Genomic DNA, 10000 nt, shown 5'->3' with positions numbered 1-10000 from the left:
AGCGCATAGTTTCCCCTCCAAAATGACTCCTCCGGTCGGGGAACGCATTAGATATTTACCAACCCAGTAGGCCCTTGAGCGGATCCCACGTTAGCCCCAAGACGTTGGTCTCTAACTAGAAAAGTAAATGCTTGAGCTTGAGAAGCTTTCTGTCCAGTGGGCCCGTAAAACTCACTAGGATAAGCGGTATTATTGAACCAGACAAAGCAACAAGCAATGAAACCAAAAACGGATAAAGCACCTAAACTATAAGACAAGTAAGCCTCTCCCGACCATACAAGTGCACGGCGAGCCCATGCAAAGGTTTGGTTAAGATATGCCAGATTCCACCAAATATACAAATGGAACCTAACCACATGTCCTCCAATTATATCTTCCAAATCGTCCACACTAACAATCCACCCTTCGCCTCCAAAGGGCGATTTTAGTAAATAACCAAATATAACACTTGGGCTAAGAGTCAAGTTGGTAATTTTTCTTACATCTCCCCCTCCCGGAGCCCAGGTATCGTATACGCCCCCAAAATAAAGAGCCTTGAATACTAGAAGAAAAGCACCTATACCTAGCAAAATTAAGTGAATACCCAAAATTGTGGTCATTTTATTTCTATCTTTCCATACATAACCGAAAATGGAAAAGATTCTTCAAGAGTTTCAGGTCCCAGAAGTGCATGATAAATACCGCCAAAGCCCAATACAGCAGAGGAAATTATGAAGTACTCCAGATACAAAGTATGGAAAGGTGTCTATAACTTCTCCGGCTAGGGACCTCCACCCCCAGCCTAGAGTAGCTAGGTGGGGAAGTAAATTAATCCTTGTTCGTACATGGGTTTTTCTGGGACAAAATGAGCCACTTCAAATAGGTTCATTGCTCCGGCCTAGAATACGATTAATCCGGCATGGGCCAACATGAGCCCCCAATAGTTTACCGGATAAATTGATAAGCCGGGCATTCCTGGCTCACCAAGCGAAACCCGGTGGTTTTTGGTCACGACCGGCTAAAGCTAAAGTTCCATTAAAGAGCGTTTCACGTCAGAACCTCCTCAGGGAATATAAGGTTTTCATGAGGCTGATCTTGAGCTGTTCATCCAAGCACGAATACCTTCGTTTAAAAGAATATTTTGGTGTAGAAAGTCTCAAATTCAGGATCTTCTGCTGCACGGATTTCTGGGAAACGAAGTCATAGGCACGTAGGTTCAGAGCCAGACCGACTACTCCAAGAGCACTCATCCATAAACCGGTTACTGGTACAAACAATACATAAAGAAATGTAACCAACGTTTATTGGAAAAGCAACCCCAAAGATTTGGGACCAAAAGCGGTTAGCGGTGACCATTGAATAAGTTTCTTCGGCTTGAGTTGGGTTAAAAGCACGGAATGTATTTGCACCATCACCATCTTCAAATAAAGTATTCTCACGGTAGCACCATGAATAGCGCATAGCAGAGCCGCGCCCAATACACCGGCAACTCCCATCATATGAAATGGGTTCAATGTCCAATTATGAAATCCTTGGAAAAAGAGGATGAATCGAAATATAGCTGCTACACCAAAACTAGGCGCAAAGAACCAACCAGACTGACCTAGTGGATAAATCAGGAATACAGAAACAAAAACAGCAATTGACCAGAGAATGCGATTGCGTTATAAGGTCGCAATTGAACAGATCGCGCAAGTTCAAATTGACGTAACATAAAACCTATTAGTCCGAAAGCGCCGTGGAGAGCGCAACAAATGTCCACAGACCACCTAATTGACACCAACGAGTAAAATCTCCTTGTGCTTCAGGACCCCATAGTAACAACAAAGAATGTGCTAAACTATTAGCAGGGGTAGAAACTGCGGCGGTTAAGAAATTGCAGCCTAAATAGGAGCTGGCCAATCCATGAGTATACCACGAAGTTACAAAGGTTGTACCTGTAAACCAACCCCTACACAGCGAAATAGGCACAAGGAAAGAGCAATAGGCCGGACCAACTCTACAAAAACGAAACGGTCCCTACGTAACCAGTCATCCATAATATCAAACAAATCATTTTCATCTTTTGGTAAATTTACTAAGGGCTATAGTCATAGCAATCCTCCTATTCAACTATTTCAACCATTTCCGAGCACCTTATGTTATGGGGGCGCTGGGGGACTCGATTTTTTATGTATGATTTGATTTCTCGTGCACTGCCCCTTATAATTAATTGGTTTCGAATATAAAAAAATATTGTCTTGTATTGGTCCATAACCTGACTTAGGTAAATCCATGAACTCAATTCGTTTATTCTTTTCTATTTTTACTAGTCGTCTGAACCATGAATTGTCTTATGGCTCATCAATCAGATAGATGAATTTTTTGAACGAACTCTTCAATTCAAGGAAGAAGCGATCCTTCTTCTCGCTACTGGTTGATCCCCAGATCTACCCTCCTCCATCAACTAATCTTATTCTTGATTCTTGTTCGTGAAATTGATAAAAATCAATATTCTTATGTATTTTTATAATTTCTATGTGTATTAAATTACTATAGTCTGATATATATTTCCTTCATTTTATTTCTTTTATTTATTGTTTTCTTTATCATATTTCCTTCAGATGAATATAAAACAAAAACTCCAGAGGCTAGTTTTTCATTTCACGGGTCGAGAATCCACTTCGAATCTTTTTCATTTCCTTTATGTATATCAGAAAAGATTCGAAGTTCTTATTTTCAATCTAATACAATATTTAATAATATTAAATTAAATAATAGGAGACTCAAATGAAAGTTTCTTTTTCGCACTCACTTCCATCACATTGGCAGAACAAAAGTGTCATATGGATCGATATGGAAATATTTGATATGTGAAGACATGATTTGATTTAGGTTTCATCTATTATAGACTAGATAGAATATATAGATAGAAATGGATCTTGTTGTGTTCTGAATCAAAGAAAGATAAGATGTTGAAAAGGCTCTTAGGTTGTAACTTGAAATAAATGTTTCTCTTTATCTAGAAAGGAATAGAATATTAATTTATTCCTAGGAACAAGAAGATTGAATCGGAAATATCGACAGATTCTTGTGGAGTCCAAATAAATATGAAATAAAAAGAAATCGACTGTTCCAATTTCATCTCTATCGAATTTTAATATCAGAATAGTGGATATAGTCACGATTCAATGGGTTAGATCCACTTACTTTTTCTTTTTGTTGATTTCTAATCTTTACAATTTTTACAATGGATTTGATTGGAATAATCTAATTCAAAATCAAAACAAAATATATATTTGTCGCTTCAAGAGACGGCTTATCATTATTCATTCTAATTTCAACTTTCTTTTTAGAATTCTCTACTCTAACTCATTAGAATAATAACTTATTAGAGTTAAATTATACAATTTCTAATTCAATTATTATACATATACAGTTGGGTTTTTATTACCAATAAAAACAACATCCTTATGTTTCAATATGAATACTACCATTTCATAGGAGTTTTATGAAAAAAAAGTCAAAAGCCCCTTATCGGATTTGAACTGATGACTTACGCCTTACCATGGCGTTACTTCTACCACTGAGTTAAAAGGGCGGTTCGACTCAATTACTGAATGAATCAGTAGACGGATAAGATCTATTTATATATATAAGTATATGCAGTAGACTCATAGTGGCTAGTAGCTCTCAGGAATGAGAATTCTAATTTACTTAACGTGTAGAGGGTAAAATGGTTTTATTGATATTGGGTTTGATAAATATCAATGCAATGAATTGTTTCAAGGCCAATCATAATTGGCTTATCAGAACAGAACGAAATTCATTTATTTGATTAATACATGTACCTTAGCAATTCGACATAGATCCAATCTAGTTTATCGAAACATGTGATGAAGAGATTTGCTTTGTTCACCGAACCCAATTTTTAGAAAAAAACACACATAATTTTGATAACTTGTTGCCTCTTCCAAAAATTCCCGATTTACTTTTTGTTAATTTACCGGCTTAGTGTGAGATAGAAACATGCCTGTCTCGTCGTAATAATGAGTGAATCAATGAATGAAAGTGGAAAAAATGAAGGTTAACTCCCTTTTTTATGTTTATGTTAAACCAATCACTGATCTTATACTTTGTATTATTAATATAATCTAGTTTCTTTTTATAATATCTATTTATTTCTAATAAATATTTATATAATAGATTGAATTTATCTAATTTATTTCTATATCGAATAGAGTGGCGATTAAAATGAATGATTTACTGAGTATAAATCGTGAATCAAAAATGGAAAATCATAAAAGATGGAAAAAGCTTTCGGCTCTAGTCATTCCATTATATTGACAATTTCAAAAAACTGCTCATACTATGAGCATAGTATGGTCGCGGTCAGGCAAGTATGCCCCCATCGTCTAGCGGTTCAGGACACCTCTTTCAAGGAGGCAGGGGATTCGACTTCCCTGGGGTAGGGTACTACGAAAGGAAGTTGATCATGGATTATCAATAAACCTAGAATTGATTCTTCCTGGTCGATGCCTGAGCGGTTAATGGGGACGGACTGTAAATTGTTGGCAATATGTCTACGCTGGTTCAAATCCAGCTCGGCCCAATAATTCGCTGATCCGCTATAACCTAAAATGCCCATTTTTTGTATTTTGTTTTCCGAAAAGCCAAACAAAAAATTAGGAAGAATAAAAAAGTCCAATTTTGTGATATATCCATCCCTACCGCTATTTGTTTTTATTTTGTTCTATTTATTTAGTTGTTCCATAAATTATGACCTTGATAACGCTCTAGATTCATATCAGGATCATTAAATAGAAAGTTTAATGAAAAGAAAAGAGTAAAGTAAACAAAAAGAAGACTTTTTGTTTTCATTTTCAAATTGATTATTGATCGATTTATTTGGCAATAACGAAAGGATTCCTAGTAACTAGGAATCCGCGTCGCTCTCACTCAAAGTGCATACCGTATGGATATCAATATATCACTGCGCCTTTGTTTGTTACAACCCGGCTTCGAATCTAAAATCTAAATAGAAAATGGCTTGAATGAAATCATAAGACTATCTATGTTGTACACTTTTCTTTATTTCCTGGGATTGTAGTTCAATTGGTCAGAGCACTGCCCTGTCAAGGCGGAAGCTGTGGTTCGAGCCCCGTCAGTCCTGACGGATAAAATTTTTAAAATACATCAATTGATCCTCCGTTTTCTGTCAAAGGATACAAATGACAGAATTTCATTCTCAACGATATCTTTATCTTTTTTATTTATTTTTCCTTTCTTTTTTGTTGGGGTTTATTTGGAAACTATTTGTAAACGGTGAAAGTGGAAAGCAGCAGTCAGATGATACATCATCAGATGATTGTACAAGGAAGGCGGTAGATTATCGAAAAGAGGGTGAAAAGAATATATATAAATAAAGGAAAGGAATTCTTTTGATTGGACCAGGCATCACTTTTGTATTCGGTGTGGATAAAGATCTTCCTATGTTATACTATTCAATTTCGACGGTGAATCGATTTGATAGCCTAGATATTGTTATTCATGATATTGATCCGATTCGATGTCATTGAAATGTAAGTCATTGCATTGAATTTACAAGCGACAAATTTATCATCTCTATGGGATTAAATCCTGAGTTATTGCGAAGTAAAAAACAATGAAATTATGGAAGTAAATATTCTCGCATTTATTGCTACAGCGCTGTTCATTCTAGTTCCTACCGCTTTTTACTTATAATATACGTAAAACTGTCAGTCAAAGTGATTAATTTGAATGAAACTTGACTTTTATCAAGGAGTTAAGAAAAAGGATTCAAATCTCACGTCTTAAATAAAATGAATGGACTAGAATCAGCAGTATCCTATAAAACTCGATAGTATAGTAAAAAAATATGAATCTTTCTACCATACTATCTATATCTATTATTGTAATGTAGAAAGATACAAGTTTAATATAGATGAATCCACAATATGGATCTTCACATGTCGATATCAATTAAATATATGTACTGTACATAGTATCTCAATTTTATTTCTTCGCTTGATCTATTTTATTTGTGTTGATTTCAATTAATCTGAAATAATTGAAAGGCAAGTCTTACGATTTTATAATTCTTTCATTTCATGGATTTGATTTTTTGGTGGATACCGAGATTCCTATTAAAATAATCAGAAATGAAGGAAAATGGAAATGGAATAGGCATATATTAATTAAATTAATAAAAAAAAAAGAAAACCAAGTAATCTTTTTTTTTGAACATTCCAAAGAAGTAATTCGTTGAGCAACTGACAGATGATCCAAAGAGTTCTATGGTAACTTTTCTTCGTATTTCGTTTCGAAAAAAGGGTATACCCTGCCGATTTTGAATTTAACTTCTTTGATCCATGATATGAAATGAGTCAATAAAGCATTTCATAAATGAAATTCAACTAAAACTGGGGGTAAGTGTCTAATATGTGACTACACTAAGGCAAGATCTTATTAAATTAAATAAAAAAAAGACTTTTTTTTTCTCTTTGAACAGTAAAGAGGGAGGGAAATAAAAACAAGCAAATACAGAAAACAAAGGGGGTTCCTTGTCCCTCATTGTCCGTTTCTAACTCTGGTAAGAGCTGGTTCATCAAAATAGACAATTTAGGAAGAATTCTTTTTTTTTTAATTGCCTATCATCCGGATCCCTTTACTGAAATACGAACATGGGGATTATTGAAATGTTTGTTTGATTTTGATTGAAAAGGTGTTATTCATAGAATACATTACTCCACTAGAATCCAAGAATTTCGAAATGAAGACTAATAAAATAGTTAAAATAAAAAAAGGCTTTGCAAAACGATCTAGAAAACAATTGATACGGTTTGATTCCTCAACCCCAATTAGGAGTACCCCTAGAGCCCACTTCTTCCCCATACTACGAGTGAAAGGGAAAATGTAAAGACTACCATTAAAGCAGCCCAAGCAAGACTTACTATATCCATGTGTATTATGTCCCCTATCTCTATGAATATGAAACAAATATGAAGGAATTCCATTTTTCCATTATTGTTCACTAATAATAGTGGAATTACTGGCGCAGAGTCAAAAAGAAAAGGGAATTGTGACACGCCACCGTTGATGAATCACTTGATAAATCCGCTATAATAAGCTCTTATATGATTTCGAGTAAAATCGAGAACCATTAAGCATTAAGCAAAATGCGCAGTAACACTTTTGGAAATATCAAAAGAATGTTACTCACATGTATCAATAATAAGACTTATTCTTTCTTTTGGTGTCCCTCATTAAGTAAAGCCGATTATCTATCCAATCTAATATTAATTGATGCCTGAACATTCAGAGACTTTCATCCGTCTGTACAAAGTATCTTCCAACCCTTCTACAACCATTCATTAGTTAATTAGACACCCCGTTATCCAATCTAATTCAAGACTCCTCTAGTAGCCACCCATTAGTAAGGGGCTCCCATATCAAGATTTACTGATTCCTTCCACTACTTTAGTTTTTCCTTGAATCCTAGACGTTAGAGACGTTAGATTTCGAGTTTTTGTTGATCAGGCGACACCCGGATTTGAACTGGGGAATAAGGATTTGCAGTCCCTCGCCTCACTGCTCGGCCATGTCGCCAAAGGGCTACAAACAAAAAAAAGGAGAGTATCCCTTTTCTTTTTTCATTTTAGATCGGATCCATACCTTCAATTGGTTATAGTATCTCAAGACACACAATATCTAAAAACTTCCTTTCTTTTCTATTGAAAAGAAATGTGGATTCTCAGTTACAAAAGTCAAAATTCAGGACAAATAAATTGAACCATTAACTATTGACTGCAAATTTATGGACGATTCTTCTTCACTTGTCTTTTTCTAATGGTATAAGAAAATCAAACTGGATACATAACTAATCAGTATTGATTTTTTTTTCAATAAAAAAACTTTCTGAATTTCAAGTATATTATAATAATATAACAGCAATTATGAGTCTATGTAAACCCCAGAGCATAAGTTGTTACACAGTTATAGTTATCTAATGAGGTATTTTATCTATCTAGATATGATGTCCATAGGGAATCAGCACGAAATTATCGTGTTTCAATTTTTCATTGAATAGATTAAAATAAAAGAAAAAATAGAATTTTTGATAGAGCACGCCATGTCTTGTCTCCATTAGAGCGTTATAATGGAATAAAAGAAAGACATATATAAATAGAAATGCTATATCTGCACATGTTTAATAAATATAAGCCCCTTTTGTAACGCACTTCAATCATATTCTAAATATTCTACTAAAAAAAAAAACTAAAAAGTGGGTAAAAACATCTATCTTCTCTGCGAATCGTTTTTTGAACAATGGAGTCCATGAAAAAATTAAGCGCTAGAAAAATCAACTCTCTCCCTATATATATATTTTAGAATTATTTTGTCTTTATCTCAATGAACAGATCAAATCAGGAATTCCTTTCATTTTTCTGGTATTCAATCGGATTGGAATATGTAATATCATAATAATGGTAGAAATTGAATTATTTTTTTTTATATTCTATACAAAAACAAAACTCCATGCGGCTAAATGGCATTTATCAATTCTTTTCTGTATCTGTTTGTTCTAAATATAAATAAAAATTTGAGTATAATTTTTCTTCTTCCGTTCATACGCATTTCATATTTCATACATTCCACATATATTATATGGTATATGGAGTTAGATAAAATTTCATGTGATTCAGTAAACAGAATAGAAATTCAATTCCATCATTATTAGATCGATTCGTAGGATTCGATGAAGAATGAGAAAAGAATGGGATTCTTTTGAGAAATGGGAAATTCAAAATGCTCGGGGATGAAAATGGGGAAATGTCTACAATACCTGGGTTGAATCAGATACAATTTGAAGGATTTTGTGGGTTCATGGATCGGGGCTTAACAGAAGAACTTTATAAGTTTCCAAAAATTGAAGATACAGAGCAAGAAATTGAATTTCAATTATTTGTGGAAACATATCAATTGGTGGAACCGTTGATAAAAGAAAGGGATGCTGTATATGAATCACTCACATATTCTTCTGAATTATATGTATCCGCAGGATTAATTTGGAAAACCAGTAAGGATGATGCAAGAACAAACAATTTTATTGAAACATTCCTTTAATGAACTCCTCGGAACTTCTATAGTAAATGGAATATACAGAATTGTGATCAATCAAATATTGCAAAGCCCTTGTATCTATTATCGATCAGAATTGGATCATAACGGAATTTCGGTCTATACTGGTACCATACATATCAGATTGGGGAGGAGGTTAGAATTAGAGATTGATAGAAAAGCAAGATATGGGCTCGTAAGTAGGAAACAGAAAATATCTATTCTAGTTCTATCATCAGCTATGGGTTCGAATCTAAGAGAAATTCTAGAGAATGTTTGCTACCTGAGATTTTCTTGTCTTTTCCGCGACCGATAAGGAAAAAAAAAATTGGGTCAAAAAGAAAATGCCATTTTGAGTTTTATCAACAATTTTCTTGTGTAGGCGGGGATCCGGTATTTTCTGAATCCTTGTGTAAGGAATTACAAAAGAAATTCTTTTCAGCAAAGATGAATTAGGAAGGATTGATCGAAGCGAAGTATGAACCAGAGATTGAATCTTAATATACCTCAGAACAATACATTTTGTTACCGCTTGAGATATATTGGCAGCTGCGGATCGTTTGATTGGAATGAAATTTGGAATGGGTACACTTGACGATATGAATCATTTGAAAAATAAGCGTATGCGTTGTTTGCTGGCAGATCTCTTACAAGATCAATTCTGATTGGCTCTGTCTCGTTTTGAAAAGTGTGAGATTAGAAGGAACTATATGCGGAACAATTAGGCATAAATTGATGGCTCTTCAGAATTTAGTAACTTCGACTCCATTAACAACCACTTATGAATCCTTTTTCGATTACACCCATTGTCTCAAGTTTTGATCGAATAAATCCATTGACACAAATAGTGCATGGAGAAAAAATTGAGTTATTTGGGCCCCGGAGGATTGACTGGCGAACT

General features: G+C 34.4%; 1 pseudogene; it reads right to left on the bottom strand.

Moving 5' to 3' along the window:
- Nucleotides 1–4606, bottom strand: part of LOC128038519 (photosystem II CP43 reaction center protein-like) — a 4963-nt pseudogene extending 357 nt beyond the window's left edge.
- Between the last annotated feature and the right edge of the window lie 5394 nt (nt 4607–10000).

This window comes from Gossypium raimondii, unplaced genomic scaffold (assembly GCF_025698545.1).
Source record: "Gossypium raimondii isolate GPD5lz unplaced genomic scaffold, ASM2569854v1 Contig00291, whole genome shotgun sequence".
Lineage (NCBI taxonomy): Eukaryota > Viridiplantae > Streptophyta > Magnoliopsida > Malvales > Malvaceae > Gossypium > Gossypium raimondii.
This window is presented reverse-complemented; position numbering and strand designations above follow the sequence as displayed.